This window comes from Leptonychotes weddellii, chromosome 13 (genome assembly GCF_054177405.1).
Source record: "Leptonychotes weddellii isolate Sample4059 chromosome 13, ASM5417740v2, whole genome shotgun sequence".
Taxonomy (NCBI): domain Eukaryota; kingdom Metazoa; phylum Chordata; class Mammalia; order Carnivora; family Phocidae; genus Leptonychotes; species Leptonychotes weddellii.
The window spans coordinates 23,132,019-23,151,434 of record NC_138381.1 but is presented as its reverse complement, the minus strand read 5'-3'; the positions used below and the strand labels follow the sequence as shown (position 1 = coordinate 23,151,434).

At 51.2% G+C, this 19,416-nt stretch overlaps 1 protein-coding gene across 12 annotated transcripts in view; it reads left to right on the top strand.

Annotated features, from left to right (window-relative positions):
* Positions 1 to 19,416, top strand: part of CTIF (cap binding complex dependent translation initiation factor) — a 287,368-nt gene that overhangs the window by 173,865 nt on the left and 94,087 nt on the right. The window lies entirely within an intron of this gene.

The following is a 19,416-nucleotide window of genomic DNA, read 5'->3' as shown; positions in this document are numbered from 1 at the left end:
AAAGTGGAAAAAGTATACATAGTACACTTGTGTTTCTCCCTGAAAAGGCAGATACAAGTATGTATTCATATTCACTTATATTAAATATAATGAATGGATAGATAAACCATTAAACTAATAAAATGGTTATTTATAGAGGCAAAAGGAGGAGAAGAGTAGAAGCTGGTTCTTCATTTTGCAGACTTAACTTTGGAACTGTGCAAATATTTTACATAATTATAAATGAAAATTAAACTGAAATAAAAACAAACTTTTTGCTGAGCCTAAGAGAGCAGGTGCACTGCCTGAGCCAGGGTATCCGGCCAGCTCCTGGGGCAGCCATCTCCTTGAGCTCCAGGCTCCTGGATCCTCCAAATGTTCTCAACATCGTGGAGTGGGTATCTCATAGACTTCTCAAACTCAACATATCCAAGAGTGAGCTTCTGCCCTCCTCCCAGTCTCCCCTGGCTCAGGTAACACAGCTCCATCCTTGCACCTTCTGAGACCAAATACCTTGGAGGCATCCTTGACTCCTCCCCTTCTCCTACCCATGTCTAGCCCATCTGCAATTCCTGCCAGCCCTACCTTCAGACCCAATCCAAAATCCACCCACCTCTCACCATCTCTGTTCCTGCCCCTGTGGCCCAGGGCACCATTGGCTCCCGTCTGGAGTATTCTTGTAACCTCAGTAGTCTCCCAAATTCTTTTCAAATGTCATTTCTTTATTAAGAATCCTTCAGTAGTTCCCCATTTTATGTAGAGTAAGGGCCAAAACCCTTTCAGTGGCCTACAAGGCCCCAGATGACCTGGTTCCCATGACCTCTGACTTCATCCTCTACCATCCCCCTCACACTCTGCACTCCAGCTACCACCGACCTTGTTGGGGGCTTCAAGCATGCCAGCAAGCTTCTACCTCGGGGCCTTTGCACTTGCTGTCCCCTCTACCTGGATTGCTCCTCTCCCGGATATTTACATGACTGCTCCCTCACATCTTTGCTCAGCGGCACCATTTTGGTAAGAGCTGACCTGGCCTACCCACTCTATCCAAAGGTGCAGCCTCTCGCACAGATGCTCCCATCACACACCAGCACTCCCAGTCCTCCTTCCTGGCTTCGTATTCTCCATAGAACTTAACACCTTCTAATGTTCTGCATGATGCGTTTCTTCTGTTTATTGTCTCTTTCTCCCCACTAGAAGATGAGCTCTGCAAGAGCAGGGCTCTTTGTCACATTACACCCGACCATATCCCCAGGGCCTGGCATGTAGTAGATCCTCGGGAAATACTGAGGACAAGGAGGTAGCCAGCCTGCCCCAGGGTCCCGACTTCATCCTCTTGGGGCCTTTCAGCACTCCGTTACGGTCCTGCCAGCTTTGGAGTACCTGCCCTCGCGCAGGTCTCCCTGCTGTGGCCCAGAAATAAGTCTGTTAGACAACCCAGGAGAGACTAACATCAGCGTCCAGGTTTGAGGCAGAAAGAAACGTTGGTTTCCAGCGACCACTCTGGGCCTTTGTTAGGAAGGCTCAGGCCTGGATCATCAAGCAGCAGCTGGTAGAGGGACAGTGGTGATGGACGTTAAGCCTCAAGCAGGACCCTAGAGGATGGGTCATGGTGGCCCATGCATAGAGCTCTCTTGGGAGGTGAAGTTCAGTTCAAGTCAAATCATGACAAATAAGGATCCTTGACGTGTCCTTCAGGTGCCTCCTGTGCAGGGTGGCTGGTCATGGGTTGGCCTTGAGTTGTACGTACCTTCTTGATTCAACCCCCAGTGGCAGAGGAGGGCCAGGCACTGCCAGATGTTACCCCCAGCCCCAGGTCCTCTTGTCTTACCTCATGGCAATGTGAGAGAAAGAGCACTGGGCTGGGAGTCAGGGCCTAGGTAGACCATCTCTTTGGCCAAGGCAGGTCAGGAACTTGATCAGGCCACCTACTCTTTAGGGCCTCCGTTGATTCCCTGGTCAAACAAGGGGAACTGAGTCTACTGATCTCTAACTAGGCGGGGGCAGGGGTCTGCTTTCCCCGGGACTGTCCAATTTTTAGCACAGAAATGCCCGTATCCCTGGAAACCCTCAGTGCCGGGCAAACCTGGGTCACTGCGTCTCTAAGGCTCCTCCCACATCTGGGCATGTGACGTTGAAATTCCTTAGATGTCATCACCAGGGGAGTATGAATTACTCCTCGCCCTCCCCAAAACCAGTCAGATAGACATGATTCCTCCTGGTTTAGGAGCCTTTGAAACAGGCCCGAGGGACTTGTGGGGGAAAGTTAGTATCGGGCAAAATGGATTGTTGAAGAAAAGCGAGGTGTCTGGAGGGACAGGTCTAACCCCGAGCTGGATGCCAAGCGAGGACACCCACTCACTGTGGCCTGTGACACCTTCAGGAGGGGCAGACTTTGGCTTGATGGGCCCGGGCCTGGCGGCATGCTGTGGGAGAGACCACAGTCCATCCTGCTCAGACCCTGGCCTACCCCTCTCCATTCTTTGGCCTGTGGGCTAACCTTTCTGTCCCTCCTCAGGTCTCTTCATCTTTGAAGGGTCACAAAAGAATCACTACCACTCATGGGAGGTGGGGTGAGTCCTCGGTGTGGCTGAATGGGTGGCATTCCAAAATGGTGGCCTGGCCGAGAGCAGACGTGGGAGGCCCTTGGGGGATGCTGTGCTGTAATGAGCTATGGTTTCAAAGTTCACAGATGCCTTTTGTTCATCCTTCTGGAAGGACCCATGGGGAGAGCCATGCTGATAATCGGAATAGAGTCTGCTCCTCATCCGCTACCTCCTGTCCTTCTCCCACACCCCAGATGTCTGCCTGGCCATCTGGGGTGGCCCAGATTGCTTCCCGCTGATGTGCCACAAGTCCGACTGGCCTACCCATTGTATTTAGTGAATTCTTAGAGAGGGTGTCCTGGGTTTGAAGGGTTCTGTAGTTATCAGTGCACATGGTACAACCACCCTTTGAGGTGGGTACCATGATATCCACATTTTACAAGGAAAGAAACTGAGACACAGAGAGGTAACATAATTCACCCGGGTCACACAGTGAGACAGAGGCAGAGCCAGGGCCTGAATTCAGGCAGGCTGCTGGAGGGGCCTCCCCAGGGCAGCTCCCCCTCTTCATCTCTCAGCTCAGCTTCCCAGGACCTCTCTCAGCTGCCAGTGATCCAGCCACTCCCTGGCTCACCACCCCTGCAGCCCTGTCCCTGACCCAGCTCTGACCATCCAATGTCTAGGCTCCAACAAGACTTGCTCCAGCCAAAACCAAGGTTCCTGCTCCTCCCATACCATCAGCGTGAGAGCCCCAAACCTGGCCCCGACCTAACCTTCCAGAATCTCTTCCCACCACCCCACTCTCACTGCCCGTGTGCCCTGTGTCATGATCAGCCAGACCACTACCCTGGCTCTGACCAGGCCCAGGCCTTCCTGTGGGACCACTCATCACCCTCATAGAAATCCCACCCACGCTGTGAGGTGGCTTCGGTCTTCTAAGACCCCACCCCACAGGGTCAGACCGGTTGTTCTTCTGTTTCCCCTGTGGCCCTTAAGGCAGGACAACGGGGAGGAAGAAGGGCTTTCTAGCCACTGGTCAGGGAGTTGCGGCCTCTCAGGTCATTGCCCTTGGCCTGCCTTGACTGTTCCTCTGTGTCCCCGGAGAGCAGAGAAGCTCTGGCTTCGGAAGGAGTGGGCGGCACTGCGTACACCTCTCTCCCGTGGTGGTCAGCCCGTTGGAATCCGGATACAGCCAAGAACAGACCATTAAAAAATGACTAACAGGCTGTAGAAATATCACAACGTTAGAGGTTAGAGCTTAATGAGTCTCTAGAAATCATTCTCTCGAGCCTCCTCTAGCCCCTCTGCCAAGTGTGGAGGGATAGCCTGGGCTCTGCCCAGCTTCTCGCCCTCTAGCTATGTGACTGAGGCAGGTGACATCACCTCTCTAGGCCTGTTTTGTCAGCTGTACAGTGAGGATCCTAAGGTGGCCATTTACCTCCACAGGGTTGTGGGGATGATTGAATAAACTGATTTGTGTTCTTAGAAGAGTGCCTTGGACCTAGAAAGTACCATTCAAGTGTCATTCCTTGTCGTAGTTGTTGCTAGAAAAGAGAACTAGGGCCCAGAGAGGTATTTTCGTTAACCCAGTGGCCCGCCGCCCCCTCTCCAGCTACTGTCTCTGGCTACTGTGCCCCTCTCTCTCCTTTGTTATGCGTTTTCAGGCAGTGGGTTATCAGTGCATCTGAAGTGAAGCTGAAGGAATGAGAATGTGAGTCCCACCCGGGCCCAGCCCAATCCCATAGCTTTGCAGCCCCACCTGCCCCTCAACCCCATCACTTCCCGTAACCAGGGCCAGTAGTTAGAGGCCCACCTTGGTTTCCCACCTGAAAGGAATGGTCTCACTGAGCTGTACTGAGAGACTCGTCCCTTTGCCACCCTCACCTGCCCCTCACCTGCCCTCAGACCATGCTCACCCCTAAAGAGAACAGAGAGCAGGTGAATGCTGCTGGGAGCAAGGCCCTCTGAAACACCCTTCGAGCGCCCCGCCCCCCCATCCCAGAAACCACTTCCCACGACCCCGCGCTGAGAACCCAACCATCCATTGCCAGTGGATCTTGATACTTCCCATAGTGAATCTGGCAGGAGCAGAGCAAGAAGAGATCCCTGCCTGCCCTCCAGGAATGAGCTGTGGACACAGGCTCTAAACACAGGGATATTCACCATCAACCCGGGGAGAGATCCTAGGGACACAGCGCATTCACCGTGGGCCGGGTGACCAGGATAGATCCCCCAGTGGGGCACACTTGAGACCAGTGGGGAGGAGTTCGGGTGTCAGGGATGAGGGAGGCAGGCAGCTTCGAGCACACTGCTCAGGCCTCCAGTGCATTTCAAGGCTTTGAGACTTCCCCAGGGGCCAGCCAAAGGATCCAAGCCCTCCTGAATACCCCACACTGGTACAATAAACCTCAGGTCATATGGAAGGGGTCAAGCTTGCCATGGAACCCTGTGGAGGCAGAAGAGGTGTCTTCTGGGCTCAGGCCTCCTAGCTCCATACCCAGGGGCAGGAACACTGTACCCAGAGTCCCGGCTTGTCACAGCTCCTATTTCCCAAATGAAGCTACGGCAGCTTATCCAGCCCTTGCTCTGGGTCAAGTGAAGCTTATTTCACCATCAAACCTTATGCAGTACCCCTTATCATCCTTCCCCCATTTTACAAATGGGAAACTAAGGTACAAGTCAGTAAGAGTCTTGCCCTGGGGCACACAGCTAGGTGGTGACAGGGCCCTGCTTTGAGCCCAGGCCTGGTGGGTTCCAGAATCAGGCTCTTACCTCCATGCCAGAAGTAGCTTTTTACCCCAAAGGCGAAACCACCCGGCACGAGCCCCACCCCATGGATGTGGGGTGAGTGCCCAGCTTAATGGAGCTGGGAGAAGCACGCCCAGGTCTCAGCCCCCAGCCAATGCATCAGCCAACAGCCCCGGGAGCCACTTTGGTGGTTTTGACCATTACGCAGTTTGAAATTATTTTTATTCTTGGCCAAATATTTAATTTTTACCATAATGGACAGTTGGTTAAAGGCAGGAAGCATTAAAGAACACTGATATTAAAAGGCTGGTTCATGAGGAACAAACAAGTGGTAATAATTCTGCACATTTGCCTCGGGTGCTCTGCCCAGATCTGGAGTCCCATTCATCTGGTCGGAGTCCCTGGGCAGCAGCTCATGGAGCTGCAGAACCCCAGCCCGGCCAGCTTCCAGCTCTGTTCCCAAGGAGCCGGAATCCTCCACGCTCTCGCCCTGCTACTTGGGCAAAAGTGATTGCATGTGAAAATTTCCTGAAACTTCTCGGATACTGTCATTTAGAAAAAAGCAAGAAAATTACAAAAACAAACCAGGTGATTTTTTTTTTTTTAAAGATTTTATTTATTTGTCAGAGAGAGAGCGAGAGAGCACAAGCATGGGGGAGTGGTAGGCAGAGGGCGAAGCGGGCTCCCACTGAGCAGGGAGCCCGATGCAGGACTCGATCCCAGGACCCTAGAATCACGACCTGAGCCGAAGGCAGATGCTTAACCGACTGAGTCACCTAGGCGTCCTGTAACCAGGTGATTTTTATTTTAAACAAACAAACATAAAATTCAAGAATTCCAAACAATGGGCCACGAGATCAGTTTTCGCCTTTTGTTTCTTTTTCTGCCTTATGTAGTCAAAGATTAGCCTACATGTTAACATGTATCTGGTGCCAAAGCCACAATGTAATGGTAGTATGGCATTTTGAAACTTCTCTGTAGAAAATCATGCTTTTGCTTTCATAACTCACTTGTAGAAATAAACGGAGGAGAAGGGCATCACTTGATAAGTGGGGGAAGGTCAAATTTTGTCTTTATTCGTGGATGTTCTTAAAGATCATATTAAACATGAACCTTATAATTTACTCCCAATAACATATCAATATAAAAACCATGTTTTAGGGGCGCCTGGGTGGCACCGTCGGTTGAGTGACCAACTCTTGGTTTCAGCTCAGGTTATGATCTCGGGGTTGTGAGATCGAGTCCCAAGTCGGGCTCAGCACTCAGCGCAGTCTGCTTGAGGTTCTCTCTCCCTCTCCCTCTGCCTCTCCCACTGTGCTCTCGCCCGCATGTGCTCGCTCACTGTCTCTCTCAAATAAATAAATAAATCTTAAAAAAAAAAACATGTTTTACGTAAAATAACTTTTTTATTGTATACTGTCAAAAATAACAAAATATTCTTTAAGCTGCTAGGGATGTTTGCAAGGTGATGTATCACCATGAGAGCAGTTCTCAAAGCTAAAAAGCTGAGCGAGGCTGCAGCCAGCCCACTAACCTGCCTCAGTTTCCACAGGTATAAAAATAAGAAGAATAAAAATACATCCTTTTTCCCACTCATTGAGGGACTAGGTCTCCTGGTGGGTGACATACAGGCCCATCCTGGGGAACAGAGTCTTGCTTTATCCAAAAGGGCAAAGGAACTAGTTTATGATGGTGCACGGGATGCTTGCAGGCCCATGTCCCCCAGGATATGGGAGTTTGGCTGCCCTTCAGACTCTGCCCAGATACTTGACTTCCATTAAGGACTTCTATGGGTCCCAAGGACACGAATGTGCAACGAGCTCTGTGTTCACCTCTAGCGCCACCATCCCTGTGTGAGGAGGGGGCTCTGCAGTTTTACCTGCTGCTCGCTGGATTCTCTGTGGTCAGTTTCACTGTGTTTTATTTGTTACTTCCTGGGGTTGTTACATATGAAACTGACTGAAGAAAAAATGCCACCTTGTGTTTGATGAGTCTCCTGTTTGTTCTAGAATGCCCTCTCCACGTCTTCCCTTCCAACTGAATCCTACTCATGTGTTTAAAACTTTTGTTTTGACAAAATTTCAGACTCAGAAGAGTGGCAAGAATCGTGCAAAGAATTGTCATAGATTATTTGCCCAGATATTAACATTTTAACATATTTGCTTTATCTTTCTTCCCCTGGTATACTTTTTTTTTCTGACCTGTTTGAGAGAAAGTTGCCAAAATGATGCCTTTTTACTGCTAAGTACTTCACAGGGTGTTTCTTTATGAAGACATTTTTTGCCATCGCCGCAGTACAATAATCAGGATCAGGAAACCAGCATAGACTTGATGCTATTATCCACAGCCCTTGCTTGTTTTTCTCCAGTGAACCTAGATCCTGGGCTATGTTCAATCGTCACGTCTCTTTAGTTTTTTGTTTTCTTTTTTTAATCTGGGGACAGTTCCCAAGTCTTTGTGTTTCATGACATTGACTTTTTTTTTAAAGAATGACCAGTTATTTTTGTAGAAGGTCCCTCATTTGGGATTTCTCTGGTATTCCCTCAGGTTCCAGGCACATGAGTGATGGCGTGTCCTTCTCAGGGCATGGGACTGGGGGACTCGGGCTGCCCTGTCGTCCCATGACTCGTGGTGTTAACTTTGATTCCTTGGTTAAAGGCAGTGTCTGTCAAGTTTCTCCACTATAAAGTTACAAGTTTTCCCTTTGTAATTAAGAAGTAGCTTGTGGGGAGATACTTTGAGACTGTTCCAATATTCTGTTTTTCCTCAAACTTTCACCCACTGGCCTCCAGTGATGATTCCTGCCCGAAACAATTATTATTATGATGTTTGCCAAATGATTTCCTAATTCCATCATTTCTTCTCATCTTACTGGTTGTCTTTCTGCTGTCGGAGAGAGTCTCTGATTTTAAACTCACTACGCTAAGCCTCAAGATCCCCCACATTTGGGAGCTAGGGAGAGTAAGTCTGAGTGTCCCTGAGTATGTGCACCGAGTGCTGACGGATAGGTGTTTAATGGGAAGGCCGTCTGCACCCTGCTACCAATACCTTGTGCTCTGGAACATTCTAGCCCCAGAACCCATCTGCTGTGCAGCTGTGCCCCGGCATGGCTGGGTGGGGGTTGGGGACCGTGAAGTGTGTGAAGCTGTTGAGTGGCTCTGCTTCTGCCATCACGTCTGGCCATGGACTTGTCAGTTCCTCCAGCCCTGGCTACAAAATGGGGCCAGAGGGAGGCCCCACTCCAGCTAACTCCCTGTCACATTCCCTCTCCTTCCAGGAGGGAAAAACAGCCCTTCCGGGATGGAGCAGACCTGCCAGTAATGAACTGTGAGGGAGGAGGGTATCCCAGGAGGGTGGCTGATGGCGAGAGGCGGGGGGGGGGGGGGGGTGCAGCTGGTAGTGTTTCCCGGGAGAGCCTGCAAGCGCAGCGGGACTCAGCAGCCACACAAAGCCAAATCGGCTCCCCAACTGCCCTGAGCAGCCCTGCTTCCCATATGGGAGCCATCTTCTTCACCTTCCCCAGAGCCCCCAGGGCTGGCTGAGAAGACCTGGGGTCCCCTCCCGGGGCTGGCTGAGGCAGAGGGAGAACGGGCAAGGTTTATCGCCCAGCCCTGCAGTCATCCCTTTCAGCTCAGCCTCTCTCCTGTTTTCCAGTCAGGAGGCCCACTTGATTGATACAACAACTGAGGGGCAGAGAGGGTAGGCAACTTGTCCGAGACCACCTGTCTAGATGTGTGGGCAAAATCAGGGTAAACCCAGTGTGTCCTGTTCTCGAGTTGTCACTGCATCATGCTGCCTCTCCAAGTGTGGACTCCTGGGATGACTGCTGGGACCCAGGAGGGCTTCCTGGAGGAGGTACTAAGTGCAGAATAGGCAGGTTAGGGAGAAGAGGTCTCCATAGCTGTTGGTCAGTGATTCTTGTGACAGGGAGCTCACTAAATTCCCAGGCAACCCCCTTAACTGGGGGGACAGCTCTCTCTGTGAGGAAGTTTCTCCATTCGGTGCACTCAGGCTATGTCTCTGGGCTTTCTTCCCCATGGTTCAGAAGGGCTCAGAGGTTGGTCACACCCGGGATTTAAAAACTCTTAGGAGGGCGCCTGGGTGGCTCAGTTGGTTAAGCGACTGCCTTCGGCTCAGGTCATGATCCTGGAGCCCCGGGATCGAGTCCCACGTCGGGCTCCCTGCTCAGTGGGGAGTCTGCCTCTCCCTCTCTCGTGCTCTCTCTCTCTCTCATTCTCTCTCTCAAATAAATAAATAAAAATTTAAAAAATTTAAAAAAAATCTTTAAAAAAAAAAAAAACTCTTAGGAGACTCTCTCTCTCCCTCCTCTTCCTCTATCCTACCTGTTGCCGTTTGAGGGCTATTCCACAGCCCTCGTGGAGATGGTGAAGCGGCCCTGAAAGAGGGCTCTTTCCTGAGTGTGCTCTGAAGTCAGCACATGGAGTAAGCGAGGCCACGCGGGGCCAGCTGAGGCCCACTGGCCAGCTGTGGTGGACGCTGACGGCCAGGCGTTAGCCAGGGAGTAAACGAGTCATTGGAGGTGGCCCCCAAGCCTGTGGGGTCCCCTTGGGTAGTGTTTCTCTTGGGAAGACAGTGTGAGTATTTGGTGATGAAGAATTCCATCCTGAGAAATCAAATCCAGCACGCAGCCCTTAGAGGGTAGAATTAGAGCAAAAGCCAGAAGCTGGACATCTTGGGGTTTCTTCCTTGATTCTTAACACTTAAAACAGCCTGTTTTCCCCATGGCTTCAGCTTTCCTGCCTGTACTGTGGGTGTGCTCCTAGTCATCGCTTCCTCTGAATATCTAATGGATTCATGCTGTATTGCTTGGAAAACCCACCACATATTATCATTACAAGCAAACACTAGTATAACACCTCGGCTCCTTCAGGACTCCAGGAACCCCAGGAGATGGGGGTGCTCTGTCCCCATTTTAAAGATGAAGAAGCTAAGGCCCAGAGGGGTTAAAGTACTTGCCCAGTGTTGCACAGCTGGAAGTACAGAGCCAGGATCTGAACTCTGGGGTTCTGGCTCCTACGTCCATACTTTGAAATACAGCCGTATGTTGCTTCTTGGAAAATGCCCTGGGAGTTTGGGTTGAGCACCTTCCGTGTTGCAGGCAGTGAGGGCCTGTGGATGAAGGTGCACGGTGGTGCAAGTTCACACCCATAGCTGGACCTCCCCTGTTCTTTAGGAAAAGTGAGTGGGGCCGGCAGACTCTCGAGCCTCCAAAAAGGTGGCCAGAGCCAGATTTTGCTTCCTGGTGTTGAGTCACGTGACTGGGCCAGTTTGGCCACAGGTCCTTAGAGCTGGAAAATCAAACATCCCAGCTAAGACTTGACCAGCGTTCATGGCTGATGTCTGCCAGCCTCTTATTGAGCGCCCGGCGCAGACACGCAGCTCAGTGGATGCCCTGCCTGGCCAGCAGGCCGCACTGAGGGTCCGCAGCCGGACCTGAGCGCCTGTGGGGCTTGGCCAGGCCGGACAGAAGGGCAAGGGCCTTCTCCTGGAAACACTCCGCCGAGGCGGCCGCGCGCTCGTCCCATGACATCACGCTGCCTAAGAACGCATGAGCCAAGGATTCTTGGAATGCCTGATTCACACTGGAATAAAAATAATACCTCGTATGTATAATGTGCCTTTGTTCCCCAAATGCTCTCCTGGCCTTGATGGTATTGTAATTTCTGACCAGCCTGGTGACCCAGGCAGGAATGCAGAGAAGGGGGGAACTCACCTAAGGGTACACCTTGAGTGGGGTTTTAGTATTCCCATTCTGCAGGTGGGAATACTGAGACACGAGGACTCAGCTGGATTGCCAAAGCTGCCTGGCACTGCAAGGCTGGCCAGGAGCCCTGCATTACCAGGGCTGTTGGGAGGAGGACCTCAGAAATGCCTGAGCAGTTGAGTGAGACTTGGGGACCCCCCACTAATACCCCAAAGAAAGCCATTTCTCCATGGCGTTCTGTGCTGCCCCAAGATGGAGGAAGGTGGCAGGAGCCTGCAGCTCCTCCTTCCCTTCCCCTAGGGTTCGGCAGTGAAGCCGGAGGGCCATCCTGAAAACCCCACCTCCCAGCCCTGCCCCACAGGCCCCAGCCACGGGAGCTAGCAGACTGGCGGGGAAAGGATAGTTCCCAGCACAGATGGAAAGCCAAGGGCCACACGTGGCTTCTGTGGTTTTCCCCAGACTCACTGGAGCCAAGGCTGGAAGCCGGATTTCCAAACCTCGACTTGGGGCTCTGTCCAGAGCCCTCCCAGGCTTTCCCCTTCTCCTCCCACGGGCCTCAGCTTCCCTGTTCCCAGTGGCCCCAGGCTCAGCCTTTGGCCCTTGCGTCTGCATATCTAGCCCTGCTTCCGCCAGGCGCCACCAGCCCACAGTCCCTTCCCCCTCTGGCTTTGGCCAACGCCTGAGAGCCTCTGGGTTTGGATTTGGATTTCAGTGGCTCAGCAGTGATGCCAGCGGCCCCAGGCCCTTCGGACCCTCTGACAGGCCTCAAAACCATGAGGCAAGAGAGCGCGGTGGTTGAGGGCACGCATTCTAAGGTCCAACTCCCCAAATTTAAACCCAAGCTCTACCTCTTGCAAGCTGTGTGGCCTTCAGCAAGTACTGACCTTCCCTGTGCCTCATGACCTCTCTGTAACGCGGGGCTGCCAACAGTCCCTCCCTGTTAGGGTGAGGAGGAAGCCGTGCCTGGCACATGGTCCGTGCCTCGTATGTGTTAGCATGTTTTGCTTACTGTTGCGCTGGGTCCTTGTTATCTCCCTTCCAGTCCTGTCCTTCAGGGCCACTCTGGGCAGGGCTCAGTGTTCAGTGCCATCTTGAAATTCTCAGTGGTTTTTGAACAAGAGGCCCACATTGTCATTTTGCACTGGGTCCCACAAAGTATGAGGTCTGTCCTGCCTCCAGGACCAGGCTGTCACAGATCCCTGGGCTATTCTCTGCTTCCTTTCCTTTGGGACTCTTGTCCCTGATTGTCACCAGATAACCTGTTTCTATAATTAATGGATTCGTGTTTGTCTCTCCAAATGGATCCTAAGCTCCGTGAGGGCATTGCCCTATGTCAGGGTCATCGCTGTGTCCCCAGGGCCTGGACATTGTGGGGCTCACTGGAGGCATGGATGAAGGTCCAGCTCCCAGCCAGACCCCGAGGGAGGTAGAGAGAATGTTCTGCCCCGTCCGAAGGAAGTGGATGCAATTAAGGCCATACAAGAAGAATGCATGAGGCATAGACTGGGAAGTCAGGCTGTAATCACATCAGGAGTCTCAAGGAGGGGGAAGGGGCCTCCAGGGAGCTGGGGAAGGCTGCTGGGCAGATCTGGGCCTTGGAGCCCAGATGGGATTAGGAGAGGTAGTGAGACACTCCTGAGGGACAGCTGAACAACTTTTGTCACCCACAGCCCCAGCTCCCCTCAGAGTGTTCCAGGAGCTCTGTGGTCTTGAGCAAGCCCATTGACACCTCCAATTAACCTCCAGGCAGAGCAGAATCTCACATGCTTCATTAATGAAGCAATAAATGAAGCAGTCTTCCCTCTCATCATCCGTTTGCTCATGCATTCTATAATTGGAAAAGTCTCTTCTCTGCCTTCAGGGGGCAGAGGTACCAGTCAGACCCTCTCATTTCCATTCCAGAGCATCCCTTTGGCCAGGTAAACATCTGGTTTCCAAAGTTTTCGACCCATGCAGTGGAATACCTTTGCCTTGACTGGCAGTCTTGAATTATTTTCTTCCCAACTCTGAGCATGAGAGTCCCAGAGCCTGCTGGAGTAGAAGAACCTGGAGCTTGTCCAAGGCAGCAGGCGTGTTCTGGAAGCACGCTGGCGCTCTCCTTGAGGACCATCAGGGGCACCCACTGTGGGGAGCAGGCCAGGCACTCAGAAAGCCAGCCAACAGCATGCTGCCGTCACTGCTGTGATGTTGATGGGGCTCCCGGGGGGTCCGGTTGTCGGAGCTGTGGTGGTGCCCCAGTTCTCCAGAGAGCAGTAAGACCCTAGACAAGTAACTACAAAATCCAGTCATAGAGCGTTTCAGGCAGCGCCTTAGCACGGAAACACAGATTGGAGCTCCTGCGCAGGCTTCGTCACCAACTCCTTGGGCAACCCAAGGGGAAAAGGCAACCTCTCCGAACCGTGGCTTAGTCATCTGTGAGACTGTCGTGCTGTCCCTCCGTAATCCTCACAGCCACCCCTGAGCTGGGGGCCGACACAACTGGGAACAGATGCAGAGCCATACACCTGAGGTGGCCGAGCCAGGCTCTGGGCTGGTTGCAGTCTCCCAGACAGGCCTGCTGAGGGGTGTCTTGCGGAACAGACCCAGTGGATTTCCATTACCTCATCCGGCCCCGAGCGCACAGTAGGTGCTCAGTTAACACAGGCCGCCGTGATTCTGGTCCCTTTGTTAAGCCAATGGCGTGATTCCCTCCGTTGGCTCCCTGAACCCTACACTCTCCCTTGTGAAGCATCCCAGTCTTTCTGCAGACGGGGGCAGGCGTGTGTGTGTGTGGCCGTGACCCTCGTTCCCAGGCCCCGCATGCCTGCGCTAAGCTAAGCGGCCCCAGAGCTGCGAGGAGCCCTGCGCCTGCGCAGTCCGGCTCTCGCGTGGCCCCCGCGGCTGGGGTGCGGAAGGTGGGACCCCGTGCAGGGCGTGTGTAGGTGGGCAGGAATAGAGGCGCCTAAGCTAGTAATAAGCAGTCATCACTTTTCCTGAAGGCAAGAAATATGAGTCCGTGCATAGTTTTAAAACCACTTGCCCTAGGAATTTTGCTTTCAGAAATTTTTAAGCAGACCTACAAATTATGTGGTAAAGTGTCCGACATTGAGAGAACCATAATAAGTCAGTGGCCCTCGGAATATCTAGTTGGGAACAATTATGAAATAAAAAATGAACACAGAGACGTTTGTCTGCATTTGGACTGCTGTTAGAATCATTTTTTAAAACAAAATCTGAAGTTATTCTCCCTATACCCACCTCCCAAAATGCAGCTGTGGTGTGGGGAACTTTTTCCTTTTTTTTTTTTTTTTTTTAATAAAAGAGCACAGTCTTAGAGTGAAACAAGACATCTGATTTCAGAACCCAAAGAAGGAAGAATAAACTAAATGAGTGATGGAAAAAGCATACTGACAATGTCTGTTCTCCCCACCCCCAAAAAAAGCATTTCCCTAACAGCAGGTGTTGCCAATGGCATAAATGGAATATTAATCCTATCTCCTGAGCCATTCCTCTCCCCTCAACCACCACCACCGGAGAAGACTTCCCCAGAGAGATTAGAGCATAATGAGTAGACGAGGAGATGGATTTTTGCCCTTTTTTTGCTCACGAGGCTGCAAAACTGCATGTCTGCTATGTTTCCAAAACCTGGACCCCCACGTCCATGTATCTGAGACCAAGGGCTTCCTTGGCTGGCCACAGGGAGCAAAAGGAGCTCATCTGCATCCAGGCCAAACCTAAACCCACAGGTTTCGTGGTGAGCAGCCAGCTGGCCCCTCTGGGGAGGTATGGACGAAACCCAGGGCCAACAAACGCAGGGGAGAGAGAGGAGCTGGTTTTGGCCAGCTCAGCCAGCGACTATTGACAAATATTTGTGAATGGCCAGAGCAGGGAAGCCTGGGTCTCCATTGCTGGGGACCGAGGCCCGGCCCCCAGTCTGCTCCAGTAGCTAGGGCTCTCTCAGCCATTTCCCACGCTCAGGCCGTGGACCTCGTGTAGCCATCACCGCAATAGATCTCAGTGGTAACTCGGCCCTTCTCTCCTGAATGGCTGGATCTGAGGGCAGAGGGGAGACAGACTGGAGGTGGGCACTGGGTGCTGGGACTAGCTGACAGGCTGGGCACACTCCAGAGGGTGTGTGGGACTTCACCTCACCGAGCCTCAGTTGACTAATCTGTAAAGTGGGAAGAAAACTTCTTGACCAGCCTGCACACAGAGACCAGCCCCAAGCAATCAGTGGCCCTAAGAACTAATCAGAGGCTTGAATAAGAAGGAGGAAAAGGGAAAGAAAAAGGCTTCATGCCCGCTGCCTCCAATGGTATCTGGCTCTTCTGTGCACCGCCCCCCCCCGCCCAAGGGCCCACCCAACCAGTATCATTGGCCGTCTAGCCCCCTATCAGCCCTCTTCTTTTTGACTCCATTGTCTTGCCTGCCCAGGTAGGAGGGGGCCCATAAGGGTGGACTCCCAGGCCTCCCCTCCTGCCTACAGACAGCACTCCTTGGGTGCAAAGGAGCTGCCACCCAGGCAGAATGGGTCTGAGAACACCCAATAAATGCCCAGCAACCTGGACATTCCTGGTCATTGCTGGATGGACAGAACTGGCTGGCTCCAAGGTCTTGCACACTAGGATGACTTGGAGTTCCAGGCCCCCCAAAATTTCCAGCAAGAACAGCAGAATGTCTGCAAGACCTAGCTGCTTTCTTTCTGAGCCCTTGACCACCAGCCATGTCAAAATTACCTCCTTCCTCCTCCAGGTGGAGAGAAGTTTTGTTTTGTTTTGTTTTGTTTTGTTTTGTTTTGTTTTGTGGGGGAAGGAGGGAGGATGTTGGACAGAGACAGGGAAATCCCTGATATGGCAAGTGGGAAGCCAGATAGTTTCAAGATAAATGCAGGGAAGGACTTGGTCAACCATCGTCTGGGGGCATTCCTTGGGCCATAGCTGCATTCACCACAAATTTTCTAAATAAGGATGGGAAAAGTCGTGAGAATCAAGCGTTATCTGCCAGGGAATTTCCAAGGTTCTTCTCTGGCCTTAAAAATTACTCATACTCCAAGAACAAAGAGAGTGGAAGGAGAGAGGGCAAATTACTTGAAAGTCACTGAAAAATAAAAGCAGGGAGAATTCGCAAAATGTCACAGGCGTGTGGCACCCTGAGGAGTGGGAGGGCCATGGAATTCCTCAGCTCCCAGGTCCCGGCTCTCCTGATGGAGGCTGGTCTGTGCCTCTCAGGTGAGGGCCACCGGCTTCCGAGCCGACCTGTGGCTCAGGCATCTGGGTTTAGGTCTGGGCAGTCCGAAGGCCAGTTGGTGATCCTGGAAAGAAGCTGAGCCAGTGACTTACTTTGCAGACGGGGCCCAACACTTGCCTGGGGGCCTGTGCCCAAGAGCCCTGCCCCTCGGTGGATGCAAACTGACCGTCTTCCAGAACCTAAAGCATTGGTGCCTCGCTGACCCCTGTTTCTAGAATGAGTCCACTGGGGAATAAAACTGAGAGTTGTAGGCATGCTGGCGGAGGTGAGGGGTGTGAGACGGAGGGGCTGCCTCTTCCACCCGAGGATCAGGGCAGCGCGGTTCTTTGCACCAGGGATGTGCTTCAGACCCAGTGAGATTGAACCTGGACATCAAGGATGGAAAATACCACGCAGGCCTCATGAGAAGGGCCCAGGGAACACCCAGGCAGCCAGACGCCATGCCATGTACCAGACTTCCATAGATGTTTCTATAATGACTCTTAAATTATTAAAATAAATTCAGACAATTAGAAACCCTGAACATTCTATATAAAAACAAACATAAGAGGACTCTGAAAGGTTGGAGAGAAGGCAGACCGGCTGGGGACCATGGTGCCCAAGGAATGATAGAGTAGTAACTTGCTCGATTTCTTCCTGGCCTCACAGATCCCAGACTTAGAGCCAAACAAGCCGGCAACCCAGAAACACCAGTAGGCACAGGCAGACCAAGAAGCCCCAACAAAAACCTGCCCTCTCTAGCCAGAGGACCAGGAAAGGGGCAGCCTCGCAAGGCAGAAAACTCTTGGTTGGTAACATTCAACTCTAGAAAAACCCCCAGAAAAAAAAAAACAGGCTCCGCCCTGACTCACACAAGCAAAGGCCGAGGAAAGAGCCAAGAGTTGACACTCACCGGGCTGTGAGGAGGCTCCCAAATGCTCCACCAGGGTGGTGTCAGAAAGGCTGAGTGAGGACTTGGGACTCGTCCCCGCCCCGTGGGGCATGGAGCACCCCTCCCTCTGTGTCAATGGGGAATAACAGTGTGTACCCTTCTCCTAGCCAGGGAGGCATCAGTGTGGGGAGCCAGAACTCCCACCCCTGCTCAGCAGTAAAGAGGACCTCCCTTGGGGTGTCAGAGAAGGCCCAGTAGGGAACCCAACCTCTACTCCCCGCTTGGCAGTAACAAGGCCCAGCAGCCCTTTCCACTAGTGGAGCAAAGTCAGAGGAAGCCTGCTAAAACCGCTCTAGGACTCTGACCTTAACAAAGTCCAGACTCACATAACGTAATACCCAAGATGTCCAAGTTTCAACTGAAAATCTCCTAGTCGTACTGAAACCCAGAAAGATCTCAACTGAATGAGAAAATACACTAGATGCCAAGACCAAGATGACAGAAACGTTAGAATTATCTAACAAAAGATTTTCAAGCAGCCAGCATAAAAATGCTTCAAAGGACAATTAGGAACATACTTGAAACAAATGAAAAATTAGGTCTTGGCAAAGAAACAGAAGCCATGATAAAGACCCAAATGAAACTTCATAAATTAAAAACTCAATGCATGGCCTCCACAGCAGAATGCAGGGACAAGGGAAAGATCCAGTGTACTGGAAGATAGAATAGAAATGACCCAGTCTGAGCCACACAGAGAAAATAGGCTGGGGGAGGGAAAAAAAAAAAAATGCGAAGGAGCTTCTGGGACCTGGGAGTCCACAATATCGTATCTAACATGCGTGTTCTCAGAATCCATGTGGTCGAGGAGGGGGATTACTGAAAACAGCTTGTGTGTTGGTGGTGGGAATGTAAAATGGTACAGCCTCTCTGGAAGAGTTCAACAGTTTGGGGTTTTTTGTTTGTTCGTTTGTTTGTTTTAACTAAATGAGCAACTACCCTGGGGCACCTGAGTGGCTCGGTCGGTTAAACACCGGACTCTGGTTCAATCTCAGGCTTGTGAGATGGAGCCCCATGTGGGGCTCTGCGCTGGGCTTGGAGCCTGCTGGGGATTCTCTCGCTCCCTCTTCCTCTGCCCCTCCCCTCTCTAAAAAAAAGAGAAAAAGGAAAAGGCATTCATGTTCATTTAGAAAACACAAAAAAGAAAAGAAGAATCCTCATCCCATCCCCCAGAGATAACCACTGTTAGCATTTTGGTGTCTGCTTCCAGATTTTTCTAGGCACATAAATATCTGCCTTAAAAAATAGCACCATGCTACACATTCTACAACATGTGCTTTCTTCCATCAACCAGAGTCAAGTCTTACACCATGTTCTTAATGTTCCACATTCAGTTTCTCACTGTTACACACTGCCGTGATGAACATCCTTGTACCTACATCCCTATGCAGGGCTTTTGATTATTTTCTTTGGATAAACTGCCACAAGTGGAATTACAAGGTCCAGTGGTTTACATGTTCTAGAGGCTCTTGTAACAAATCTTCAAATTTCCCTCCAGAAACCTACTAATTTCTACTTCTAATATACAATGTTTTTAGTTACCATTTGTGTGGAAACAAAAGACTACACACCTGTCTCCCACTTAACAACTTTAAGTCCCCCTTGAAAACCCTGCTAGTAGGGAAAACTTTTCAATGAAAAAAAAAAATTGTTTTCATTTATTTTGATGGGAAAGTGACATGTTTAGCCTCAACCTAAGATGCCTCCAAATTTTCACAGATACAAAATTATCAAGTGAACATTGAAACTGACTTTATATAAGTAATAGTTTCAAAGTCAATAAATACCTTTTTTGTTCATAAAATGCAATGCAATGCAATGAAGGTCTGTTCTACCCACCGGAGAGATGGGTCACAGACGAGGGTGTAAGCGTCATTCTTTAGAAGGTAAAGTCTTCTTTCTGCAAACTTCCTTCACCAACTTTGCAACTTTTGAGGGGCTCTTGGTCATCTTGTTCTCCATCTGCACTTCATATAAAGTCATGCTGTGGAAAATACTGTGAGGTTGGACACGAAAGGTTTTCCAGAGATGGAAGCAGCCTTTGTGGACAAGACCGGAGGGTCCCCAGGATGCCCCTCCCATGCCCCCGCTTGCCTTCAGTCCACAAATCAAAACGTTTGGAGTTCATCCCATGTGCACACCTCAAGTCTGTTCCATGTGATATTCTCTGCCTTAGAAATAGCGTGTCCAGTAAATCGGTGAGTCACATGTCACTCTCGTATTAGTTAGCTCAGACTCCCATAACAAAATACCAAAGACAGGGTGGC